The sequence below is a fragment of the Oncorhynchus clarkii genome, chromosome 10 (genome assembly GCF_045791955.1).
Source record: "Oncorhynchus clarkii lewisi isolate Uvic-CL-2024 chromosome 10, UVic_Ocla_1.0, whole genome shotgun sequence".
Lineage (NCBI taxonomy): Eukaryota > Metazoa > Chordata > Actinopteri > Salmoniformes > Salmonidae > Oncorhynchus > Oncorhynchus clarkii.
In genome coordinates, this window is record NC_092156.1 from 73,923,076 (window position 1) to 73,937,166 (window position 14,091).

Below are 14,091 nucleotides of genomic sequence, written 5' to 3' on the forward strand. Positions count from 1 at the left end.
TCAGTACCAGCCCCTCATCTACCTCCACAGGGCTGAGAAATTGTTCTGTACCAGTCCCTCACCCACCTCCACAGGGCTGAGAAACTGCCCTGTTATCCTGGAAATGTAACTTTTTTCCCGGGTGAGTATACCGTGAGCCAAACACATCCTTTTGTTCTCGGATGTGAGCTGCGTGTTGAAATCTTGACAATTGAACCAAAGCTTAATTTTACAGTTAGCAGTGCCAGCCTCTCACGGATCAGGTCAACGAACCTAAGCACACGGCCAAGACAACTCAGGAGTGGCTTCAGGACAAGTATCTGAATGTCCTTGAGATGCACAGCCAAAGCTCGGACCAGATCGAACATCTCTGGAGAGAACTGGAAATAACTGTACTGCCACGCTCCCCATCCAACCTGACAGAGCTTCAGAGGATCTGCAGAGAAGAATGGGAGAAACTCCCCAAATACAGGCGTGCCGAGCCTGTAGCTTCTACCCAAGAAAACTCAAGGCTGTAATCACTGCCAAAGGTGCTTCAACAAAGCACTGAGTAAAGGGTCTGAATACTTCTGCAAATGTGATATATCACTTTTTTATTAGTAATACGTTTGCACAAATGTAATAATGGGATATTGTGTGTAGATTGATGAGGGGGAAAAATTAATTTAATCAAATTTAGAATAAGGCTGTAACATAACAAAAGATGTGAAAAGTCAAGGGGTACGAACACTTTCCGAATGCACTGTATGGAGCCTGTGTCTGACTCTTTCCTTCATATTCAGGCCTATTTTTTTTTAAATCACACATACAAGATAGCAAATTGAAGCTATACTTGTTGTGAATCCAGCCAACGTGTCAGATTTCAAAAAGGCTTTTCGGCAAAAGCAAATGAACCCAAGCACCTCCGTAAAGGATAGCACCTCCGTAAACAAAGAGCAAGAAAGCATATTTCAACCCTGCAGGCAAAACGCAGAAATAAAAATATAAATCATGCCTTACCTTTGACGAGCTTCTTCTGTTGGCACTCCAATATGTCCCATAAACATCACAAATGGTTATTTTGTTCTATTAATACCATCGCTATATATCCAAAATGTACATTTATTTGTCGCGTTTGATCCAGAAAAACACCCTATTCCAACTTGCGGCAACGTGACTACAAAATATCTCAAAAGTTACTTGTAAACTTTGCCAAAACATTTCAAACTACTTTTGTAATACAACTTTAGGTATTTTTTTATGTAAAGAATCTATAAAATTTAAGACAGGATGATCTGTGTTCGATACAGGAAGAAAACAAACTGTAGCATGCTTTCTTGTCAAGCGCCTCTATCTAACAGTAGACTTCAAGTGAGCCTTGTTCATTACACAAAGGAATAACCTCAAACAATTTCTAAAGACTGTTGACATCCAGTGGAAGTGATAGGAACTGCATGAAGGTCCCTTAGAAATCTGGATTCCCAATGAAACCTCATTGAAAAGAGAGTGACCTCAAAAAAAATAATCTGAATGGTTTGTCCTCAGGGTTTCGCCTGCTAAGTTCTGTTATACTCACAGACATGATTCAAACCGTTTTAGAAACTTCAGAGTGTTTTCTATCCAAATCTAATAATAATATTGATATATTATCTTCTGGGGATGATAAGCAGGCAGTTGAATTTGGGCATGCATTTCATCCAGACGTGTCACCAAGAAGTTAAAGAACCAATAAAACTGGCCTTCTTTAGATTAGTTGAGTATCTGGAGCATCACCATTTGTGTGTTCGATTACAGGCTCGAAATAGCCAAAAACAAATAACTTTCTTCTGAAAATCGTCAGTCTATTCTTGTTCTGAGAAAGAGAGGAGAGAGAGGAGTCACAAAGAGAGGAGTCACAAAAAAGCAGAAATAGAGATAAAGTAATCACTAACCTTTGATGTTCATCAGATGACACTCATAGGACTTCATGTTACACAATACATGTACAGTGGGCCAAAAAAGTATTTAGTCAGCCACCAATTGTGCAAGTTCTCCCACTTAAAAAAGATGAGAGAGGCCTGTAATTTTCATCATCGGTACACTTCAACTATGACAGACAAAATGAGAAAAGAAAATCTTGAAAATCACATTGTAGGATTTTTAATGAATTTATTTGCAAAATATGGTGAAAAATAAGTATTTGGTCACCCACAAACAAGCAAGATTTCTGGCTCTCACAGACCTGTAACTTCTTCTTTAAGAGGCTCCTCTGTCCTCCACTCGTTTCCTGTATTAATGGCTCCTGTTTGAACTTGTTATCAGTATAAAAGACACCTGTCCACAACCTCAAACAGTCACACTCCAAACTCCACTATGGCCAAGACCAAAGAGCTATCAAAGGACACCAGAAACAAAATTGTAGACCTTTTACCAGGCTGGGAAGACTGAATCTGCAATAGGTAAGCAGCTTGGCTTGAAGAAATAAACTGTGGGAGCAATTATTAGGAAATGGAAGACACACAAGACCACTGATAATCTCCCTCGATCTGGGGCTCCACGCAAGATCTCATCCCGTAGGGTCAAAATGATCACACGAGAGCGAGAGGGACCAAAGTAACAAAGCCATCGTGTTTGGAGGACAAAGAATGCTGAGTTGCATCCAAAGAACACCATACCTACTGTGAAGCATGGGGGTGGAAACATCATGCTTTGGGGCTGTTTTTCTGCAAAGGGACCAGGACGACTGATCCGTGTAAAGGAAATAATGAATGGGGCCATGTATCGTGAGATTTTGAGTGAAAACCTCCTTCCATCAGCAATTCATTGAAGATGAAACGTGGCTGGGTCTTTCAGCATGACAATGACCCCAAACACACCGCCCGGGCAACGAAGGAGTGGCTTCGTAAGAAGCATTTCAAGGTCCTGGAGTGGCCTAGCCAGTCTCCAGATCTCAACCTCATAGAAAATCTTTGGAGGGAGTTGAAAGTCCGTGTTGCCCAGCAACAGCCCCAAAACATCACTGCTCTAGAGGAGATCTGCTTGGAGGAATGGGCCAAAATACCAGCAACAGTGTGTGAAAACCTTGTGAAGACTTACAGAAAACGTTTGACCTCTGTCTTTGCCAACAAAGGGTATATGACAAAGTATTGAGATAAACTTTTGTTATTGACCAAATACTTATTTTCCACCATGATTTGCAAATAAATTTATTAGAAATCCTACAATGTGATTTTCTGATTTTTTTTTTCTCTGGACACCTTATTCATCCAAGCTACTCAATACTGCCCCCAGCCATAAGAAGTTAAAGAAAAACTCCCTGATCAACTTGCTATTCCACCCAGTGGCTGTGTTTTCTGAGATTGTATTGACATTTATTCAGTGCGTGTAAGGTAGACATACCCTCAAACCTGGTTACTCACCTGTATATGGTAGGTCTGAATAACAAGTACTGACTCTGATCGGCCCCTTGGAGCAAACTGACCCAATAGGTTTCTCCATGACGTAACACACACCTGTGTGAAGGTAGGGCCGAGCTTTAGAGCACATTCAAACCAGACTAAATGATGCGTAAAAACTGTCCAATGAGGGCAAGTGCTGAGGGGGTGGGGTTTAGATTTGCTTTGCGTTGTCCAGCACGGTTTCAAACCAATTTTCAACACAACTACAGATCCGTCAAACAATTGAGAAATTATGAACAGCATTCATCACGCCTCCTCCCCTATTACACCCAATCACATTCCACTCCGCAGATTACTAACCCCTGCTACAGAACATGTGTTGTGTGCATGTTTGGTTTGAAACTGGCCTTCGGCTCCTACGTTTGCATATTTGGTTCTGGCTGAATACATTTCTCCATTAAGTAACACACACCTGTGCAAAGGCAGGGCCGAGCTTTAGGGGAGATTCAAACCAGACAAAATGATGGTTGACAACACAGCCAACTCAATGCTATCCAATGAGATTGTGCGTTGGGGGAGGACCTAGATTTGTGTTGTGTTGTCCTTCAGAAAGGTGGGGAGGAAACTCACACCTGTGTGAAGGCTGGGTCAGAGGCAGAACTTTAGAACCACTGAAGAGACCAGGGTTGTCTGAGGAACACAACAGGTAGTCTACACTGACCACTGAAGAAACCAGGGTTGTCTGAGGAACACAACAGGTAGTCTACACTGACCACTGAAGAGACCAGGGTTGCCTGAGGAACACAACAGGTAGTCTACACTGACCACTGAAGAGACCAGGGTTGTCTGAGGAACACAACAGGTAGTCTACACTGAACACTGAAGAGACCAGGGTTCTGTGAGGAACACGACAGGTAGTTTACACAGACCACTGAAGAGACCAGGGTTGTCTGAGGAACACAACAGGTAGTCTACACTGAACACTGAAGAGACCAGGGTTGTGTGAGTAACACGACAGGTAGTTTACACTGACCACTGAAGAGACCAGGGTTGTCTGAGGAACACAACAGGTAGTCTACACTGAACACTGAAGAGACCAGGGTCGTCTGAGGAACACAACAGGTAGTCTACACTGACAACTGAAGAGACCAGGGTTGTCTGAGGAACACAACAGGTAGTCTACACTGACCACTGAAGAGACCAGGGTCGTCTGAGGAACACAACAGGTAGTCTACACTGACCACTGAAGAGACCAGGGTTGTCTGAGGAACACAACAGGTAGTCTACACTGAACACTGAAGAGACCAGGGTTGTCTGAGGAACACAACAGGTAGTCTACACTGAACACTGAAGAGACCAGGGTTGTCTGAGGAACACAACAGGTAGTCTACACTGACCACTGAAGAGACCAGGGTCGTCTGAGGAACACAACAGGTAGTCTACACTCACCACTGAAGAGACCAGGGTTGTCTGAGGAACACAACAGGTAGTCTACACTGACCACTGAAGAGACCAGGGTTGTCTGAGGAACACACCAGATAGTCTACACTGACCACTGAAGAGACCAGGGTTGTCTGAGGAACACAACAGGTAGTCTACACTGACCACTGAATAGACCAGGGTTGTCTGAGGAACATAACAGGTAGTCTACACTGACCACTGAAGAGACCAGGGTTGTCTGAGGAACACAACAGGTAGTCTACACTGACCACTGAATAGACCAGGGTTGTCTGAGGAACATAACAGGTAGTCTACACTGACCACTGAAGAGACCAGGGTTGTCTGAGGAACACAACAGGTAGTCTACACTGACCACTGAATAGACCAGGGTTGTCTGAGGAACATAACAGGTAGTCTACACTGACCACTGAATAGACCAGGGTTGTCTGAGGAACACAACAGGTAGTCTACACTGACCACTGAATAGACCAGGGTTGTCTGAGGAACATAACAGGTAGTCTACACTGACCACTGAAGAGACCAGGGTTGTCTGAGGAACACAACAGGTAGTCTACACTGACCACTGAATAGACCAGGGTTGTCTGAGGAACACGACAGGTAGTCTACACTGACCACTGAAGAGACCAGGGTTGTCTGAGGAACACAACACAGCATACATTTTTTTCTTCATATTGTGTTTGAGAAATTAATTTATGGAGATTAAAGGAGTCAAAATAGGAATGTTTTGTCTCGTACATTCACAGACCCCAACGACTGAGAAGAGATGAACACCTCTGTAGACAGCAACTCTACTCTCCTCTCCTCCTTCTCTGAACACCTTCAGGTAAAACGTTATAATAACATTCAATAATAAACTATTGATAAGGGATGATCAGTAAGCAAACTGTTTTTAAATGTCTTATAAATATCTTACTAACTGAATGTTATTATAAAGTGTTACAATCTTCCTTTCCAGTCTGTCCAGTATGTACCGTTAACAGCTGCCGTCTCCATCAACCTCATCCTGGGTCTCCCCACCAATGTCTACGTCCTGTGGCTGATAGTGACCGGAGCTGTAGGGACGATGGCTTCAGACTTCTTCTCTCTCAACCTGGCAGTGTCTGAAACCCTCTACAGCCTGTCCAATCTGATGTATATTATTCATTATTACATCCAAAAGAATGGCGTTTTACGGAGCGTTGGGATATTCTTTACCGGTTTCAACCTCTTTGGTCGTCCTCTGTTCCAGTGCTGTGTCTGTGTGGAGCGCTACCTGGCGGTGGTCCACCCTGTAACCTTCCTGAAGTACAAACCCCTGAGATACAGGGTGGGGTGTTGTGGTGTTGTCTGGATGATGGTGCTTGGGTTCTGCTTTGTAAATCTGCTTGGTAAATACCAATATTTATGGTGTGAGTTCTTTACTTTGATTTTAAACCTGCTTACTCTTTCTGTGATGTTGTTCTGCTGCCTGGCTGTTCTCTGGGCTCTGAAACGTCCCGGTCCAGGGGAAGGAGAGAGAGAGGGGGAAGGGATGAACAGCATGAAGCTGAGGGCCTTCAGGATAATTTCAATGATCATGGTGTCTATGATTGTCATGTACCTCCCACTGGTTCTTATCCAAGTCAGTTATCATTTTATAGAACCAGTGGAGTTTTTGGGGGGATGGTCCATTTGTTACTCTATCACAGTTGTCAGTGGGTTAGTTCAGCCTCTCCTCTTCCTCCACAGGTCTGGAAAACTACCCTGTGTCAGGGGACCCTGAGGCTGAGGTCACACTGGGCACTGACAGCACTTAAATGTGTAATTTTGATTTACAAATCGAATTTGCACCAAAGTTGTGTGAAAAAGGCAAACATTCGCGAAACTCCTTTATGTTGACATCCAATCAGTTTCCAACCTTGATTTAACGTCGTCATGTTGATTTTATTTGTTGAAGTTACGTGGAAACAACATTTATTCCACCATTTTGTGTCCAGTGGCATGGCTCTAGCAAGATATATATATTCCTCATTACTAAGCCCAACCAATCCAAACTGTACAAACCCGGAACCAATGAGAATAGAATAGGTGAGGAATAGTAGTTGTTTGTGAATTAAAGAGGCTTTCTGGGTTTCCAATAACAACAAAACCAACACCCGACACTTTTTTTGTGTGGGATTTTAAAAGTAAGAGATAGAAACAATTCCTTTAAAAAAAGTTTGATCTATAATTGTTACATTTTAAGTTAAATGAATTGTAATATACATTTCTGACTATGTTGCCGTCTCCTAGCCTGTCTGAAACTTGAGAAATAGAAACCATATTTTTTGAATAATCTACCACTGTTAAATGTTATGTTAAAAATACAGTAAATTAATTGTAATATTATTTTCTGACTGTTTTTCCTGACTGTTTTCCTATCTCCAGCTGTGACACTTGAGAAATAGAACCAAGAAGTTAAACAATATAATCTATAGTTGTTATTTGTTCAATTTAATTATGCTAAACTAGTTGTAAAATACATTTTTAACAACTATTCTGACTGTTTTTCCATCTCCTAGACGCTGTAACATTTGAGAAATAATATTGTTAATAACAAGTTAAATTAAGTTAAATAAATAGTAATATTAATGACTGTTTTGTTTTTTTATCTTTTCAATCTCTTTTCATTGTATACAATACTGTAATATGTGGTAGTTTATTGTGATGTCATACTGACCTTAGTAGAACACAATGACTGTAATATGTGGTAGTTTATTGTGATGTCATACTGACCTTAGTAGAACACAATGACTGTAATATGTGGTAGTTTATTGTGATGTCATACTGACCGTAGTAGAACACAATGACTGTAATATGTGGTAGTTTATTGTGATGTCATACTGACCTTAGAAGAACACAATGACTGTAATATGTGGTAGTGTATTGGGATGTCATACTGACCTTAGTAGAACACACTGACTGTAATATGTGGTAGTTTATTGTGATGTCATACTGACCTTAGTAGAACACAACGACTGTAATATGTGGTAGTTTATTGTGATGTCATACTGACCTTAGTAGAACACACTGACTGTAATATGTGGTAGTTTATTGTGATGTCATACTGACCTTAGTAGAACACACTGACTGTAATATGTGGTAGTTTATTGTGATGTCATACTGACCTTAGTAGAACACACTGACTGTAATATGTGGTAGTTTATTGTGATGTCATACTGACCTTAGTAAAACACAATGACTGTAATATGTGGTAGTTTATTGTGAAGTCATACTGACCTTAGTAGAACACAATGACTGTAATATGTGGTAGTTTATTGTGATGTCATACTGACCTTAGTAGAACACAATGACTGTAATATGTGGTAGTTTATTGTGATGTCATACTGACCTTAGTAGAACACAATGACTGTAATATGTGGTAGTGTATTGGGATGTCATACTGACCTTAGTAGAACACACTGACTGTAATATGTGGTAGTTTATTGTGATGTCATACTGACCTTAGTAGAACACGACTGTAATATGTGGTAGTTTATTGTGATGTCATACTGATCTTAGTAGAACACACTGACTGTAATATGTGGTAGTTTATTGTGATGTCATACTGACCTTAGTAGAACACACTGACTGTAATATGTGGTAGTTTATTGTGATGTCATACTGACCTTAGTAGAACACACTGACTGTAATATGTGGTAGTTTATTGTGAAGTCATACTGACCTTAGTAGAACACAATGACTGTAATATGTGGTAGTTTATTGTGATATGTGGTAGTTTATTGTGATGTCATGCTGACCTTAGTAGAACACAAGGACTGTAATATGTGGTAGTTTATTGTGATGTGTTACTGACCTTAGTAGAACACAATGACTGTAATATGTGGTAGTTTATTGTGATATGTGGTAGTTTATTGTGATGTCATACTGACCTTAGTAGAACACACTGACTGTATGTCGCCCCCTACAGATTGCCCCGACATCTGACCATCTGACATAACAAAGGGGGAGAGTTTGATGAAAATGTTGTAAATAAATGGTAAAATCTAAGTCATGTGACCTGATTAACGTAAACAACGGCCTCTAGTCATGAGGCATTAAAAGTCATATTCTTTAAGAATCAATGGCTGAATAAATGGCTTTATATCATTAATTTAACAGTCTTAAAATGGACGTACCAATCCCAGACTGAACCTTTAAGTGAACTTTACTGATTATTGTTCTAGTTAGTAAGGTAAACCTGAATCAGTTAAAGATGGTTGTTTATATCTGATGGTTCCTTGTTGTTCTTCATACTTTAATAAATGGTCCAATCACATCTGAACTGTGGAAACTCTTGTTGATCGTTCTCTGACTTTTGTAAATAAAATGTTGTCTAGTTAAATGTATCACTACCACCTTGTCCTTGATGGATAGAGTGCTGCTCCTGGTGCTGTCACAAACAGGAAGTAGCTCTTACTACTATCTGTAGTGATGAACTCTGCTTCCTGAATATTAAACTATGTCCAGGCTGGACACCTGTATGTCCATCATTCTGTAAACAAATGCAGCTCCTCATTGGAGTTGGGTGAAGTTGCACCCAGATGATGATCTTGGGTCAGTTTTGTCTAGTCCCCATCAATGGTTGAGGTTAGGATTGGTGGAGGTACCAGCTGATCCTAGATCTGTACTTAGGGGAAACTTCACCCTCTTTACACAGATCATTGACATGCAAAAGTAGAGGAATGACTGTGCAGTGTGGACATAACCCCATTCCCTTTGTCCTCAGTTGACCTTATAGAAATTAACCTCTGCTGTATAGTCATGTATATGAAGGAAGGAGTCAGAGACAGACTATATAGTTCTGTATATGAAGGAAGGAGTCAGAGACAGACTATATAGTTCTGTATATGAAGGAAGGAGTCAGAGACAGACTATATAGGCCTGTATATGAAGGAAGGAGTCAGAGACAGACTATATAGGCCTGTATATGAAGGAAGGAGTCAGAGACAGACTATATAGGCCTGTATATGAAGGAAGGAGTCAGAGACAGACTATATAGTCCTGTATATGAAGGAAGGAGTCAGAGACAGACTATATAGGCCTGTATATGAAGGAAGGAGTCAGAGACAGACTATATAGTCCTGTATATGAAGGAAGGAGTCAGAGAGGCTTCTATACTGTATAGTCCTGTAGATGAAGGAAGGAGTCAGAGACAGACTATACAGGCCTGTATATGAAGGAAGGAGTCAGAGACAGACTATATAGGCCTGTATATGAAGGAAGGAGTCAGAGACAGACTACATAGGCCTGTATATGAAGGAAGGAGTCAGAGACAGACTATACAGGCCTGTATATGAAGGAAGGAGTCAGAGACAGACTATATAGGCCTGTATATGAAGGAAGGAGTCAGACAGGCTTCTATACTGTATAGTCCTGTATATGAAGGAAGGAGTCAGAGACAGACTATATAGTCCTGTATATGAAGGAAGGAGTCAGAGACAGACTATATAGGCCTGTATATGAAGGAAGGAGTCAGAGACAGACTACATAGGCCTGTATATGAAGGAAGGAGTCAGAGACAGACTATATAGGCCTGTATATGAAGGAAGGAGTCAGAGACAGACTATATAGGCCTGTATATGAAGGAAGGAGTCAGAGACAGACTATACAGGCCTGTATATGAAGGAAGGAGTCAGAGACAGACTATATAGGCCTGTATATGAAGGAAGGAGTCAGAGACAGACTACATAGGCCTGTATATGAAGGAAGGAGTCAGAGACAGACTACATAGGCCTGTATATGAAGGAAGGAGTCAGAGACAGACTATATAGTCCTGTATATGAAGGAAGGAGTCAGAGAGGCTTCTATACTGTATAGTCCTGTAGATGAAGGAAGGAGTCAGAGACAGACTATACAGGCCTGTATATGAAGGAAGGAGTCAGAGACAGACTATATAGGCCTGTATATGAAGGAAGGAGTCAGAGACAGACTACATAGGCCTGTATATGAAGGAAGGAGTCAGAGACAGACTATACAGGCCTGTATATGAAGGAAGGAGTCAGAGACAGACTATATAGGCCTGTATATGAAGGAAGGAGTCAGACAGGCTTCTATACTGTATAGTCCTGTATATGAAGGAAGGAGTCAGAGACAGACTATATAGTCCTGTATATGAAGGAAGGAGTCAGAGACAGACTATATAGGCCTGTATATGAAGGAAGGAGTCAGAGACAGACTACATAGGCCTGTATATGAAGGAAGGAGTCAGAGACAGACTATATAGGCCTGTATATGAAGGAAGGAGTCAGAGACAGACTATATAGGCCTGTATATGAAGGAAGGAGTCAGAGACAGACTATACAGGCCTGTATATGAAGGAAGGAGTCAGAGACAGACTATATAGGCCTGTATATGAAGGAAGTAGTCAGAGACAGACTACATAGGCCTGTATATGAAGGAAGGAGTCAGAGACAGACTACATAGGCCTGTATATGAAGGAAGGAGTCAGAGACAGACTATATAGGCCTGTATATGAAGGAAGGAGTCAGAGACAGACTATATAGGCCTGTATATGAAGGAAGGAGTCAGAGACAGACTATACAGGCCTGTATATGAAGGAAGGAGTCAGAGACAGACTATATAGGCCTGTATATGAAGGAAGGAGTCAGAGACAGACTACATAGGCCTGTATATGAAGGAAGGAGTCAGAGACAGACTATATAGGCCTGTATATGAAGGAAGGAGTCAGAGACAGACTATATAGGCCTGTATATGAAGGAAGGAGTCAGAGACAGACTATATAGGCCTGTATATGAAGGAAGGAGTCAGAGACAGACTATATAGTCCTGTATATGAAGGAAGGAGTCAGAGACAGACTATATAGGCCTGTATATGAAGGAAGGAGTCAGAGACAGACTATACAGGCCTGTATATGAAGGAAGGAGTCAGAGACAGACTATATGGGCCTGTATATGAAGGAAGGAGTCAGAGACAGACTACATAGGCCTGTATATGAAGGAAGGAGTCAGAGACAGACTACATAGGCCTGTATATGAAGGAAGGAGTCAGAGACAGACTATATAGGCCTGTATATGAAGGAAGGAGTCAGAGACAGACTATACAGGCCTGTATATGAAGGAAGGAGTCAGAGACAGACTATATAGGCCTGTATATGAAGGAAGGAGTCAGAGACAGACTACATAGGCCTGTATATGAAGGAAGGAGTCAGAGACAGACTATATAGGCCTGTATATGAAGGAAGGAGTCAGAGACAGACTATATAGGCCTGTATATGAAGGAAGGAGTCAGAGACAGACTATATAGGCCTGTATATGAAGGAAGGAGTCAGAGACAGACTATATAGGCCTGTATATGAAGGAAGGAGTCAGAGACAGACTACATAGGCCTGTATATGAAGGAAGGAGTCAGAGACAGACTACATAGGCCTGTATATGAAGGAAGGAGTCAGAGACAGACTATATAGTCCTGTATATGAAGGAAGGAGTCAGAGAGGCTTCTATACTGTATAGTCCTGTAGATGAAGGAAGGAGTCAGAGACAGACTATACAGGCCTGTATATGAAGGAAGGAGTCAGAGACAGACTATATAGGCCTGTATATGAAGGAAGGAGTCAGAGACAGACTACATAGGCCTGTATATGAAGGAAGGAGTCAGAGACAGACTATACAGGCCTGTATATGAAGGAAGGAGTCAGAGACAGACTATATAGGCCTGTATATGAAGGAAGGAGTCAGACAGGCTTCTATACTGTATAGTCCTGTATATGAAGGAAGGAGTCAGAGACAGACTATATAGTCCTGTATATGAAGGAAGGAGTCAGAGACAGACTATATAGGCCTGTATATGAAGGAAGGAGTCAGAGACAGACTACATAGGCCTGTATATGAAGGAAGGAGTCAGAGACAGACTATATAGGCCTGTATATGAAGGAAGGAGTCAGAGACAGACTATATAGGCCTGTATATGAAGGAAGGAGTCAGAGACAGACTATACAGGCCTGTATATGAAGGAAGGAGTCAGAGACAGACTATATAGGCCTGTATATGAAGGAAGGAGTCAGAGACAGACTACATAGGCCTGTATATGAAGGAAGGAGTCAGAGACAGACTACATAGGCCTGTATATGAAGGAAGGAGTCAGAGACAGACTATATAGGCCTGTATATGAAGGAAGGAGTCAGAGACAGACTATATAGGCCTGTATATGAAGGAAGGAGTCAGAGACAGACTATACAGGCCTGTATATGAAGGAAGGAGTCAGAGACAGACTATATAGGCCTGTATATGAAGGAAGGAGTCAGAGACAGACTACATAGGCCTGTATATGAAGGAAGGAGTCAGAGACAGACTATATAGGCCTGTATATGAAGGAAGGAGTCAGAGACAGACTATATAGGCCTGTATATGAAGGAAGGAGTCAGTGACAGACTATATAGGCCTGTATATGAAGGAAGGAGTCAGAGACAGACTATATAGTCCTGTATATGAAGGAAGGAGTCAGAGACAGACTATATAGGCCTGTATATGAAGGAAGGAGTCAGAGACAGACTATACAGGCCTGTATATGAAGGAAGGAGTCAGAGACAGACTAAATGGGCCTGTATATGAAGGAAGGAGTCAGAGACAGACTACATAGGCCTGTATATGAAGGAAGGAGTCAGAGACAGACTACATAGGCCTGTATATGAAGGAAGGAGTCAGAGACAGACTATATAGGCCTGTATATGAAGGAAGGAGTCAGAGACAGACTATACAGGCCTGTATATGAAGGAAGGAGTCAGAGACAGACTATATAGGCCTGTATATGAAGGAAGGAGTCAGAGACAGACTACATAGGCCTGTATATGAAGGAAGGAGTCAGAGACAGACTATATAGGCCTGTATATGAAGGAAGGAGTCAGAGACAGACTATATAGGCCTGTATATGAAGGAAGGAGTCAGAGACAGACTATATAGGCCTGTATATGAAGGAAGGAGTCAGAGACAGACTATATAGGCCTGTATATGAAGGAAGGAGTCAGAGACAGGCTTCTATACTGTATAGGCCTGTAGATGAAGGAAGGATTCAGACAGGCTTCTATACTGTATAGGCCTGTATATGAAGAATGAGTCAGACAGGCTTCTATACTGTATAGGCCTGTATATGAAGAATGAGTCAGACAGGCTTCTATACTGTGTAGGCCTGTATATGAAGGAAGGAGTCAGAGACAGGCTTCTATACTGTATAGGTCTGTATATGAAGGAAGGAGTCAGAGACAGGCTTCTATACTGTATGGGCCTGTATATGAAGGAAGGAGTCAGAGACAGGCTTCTATACTGTATAGGTCTGTATATGA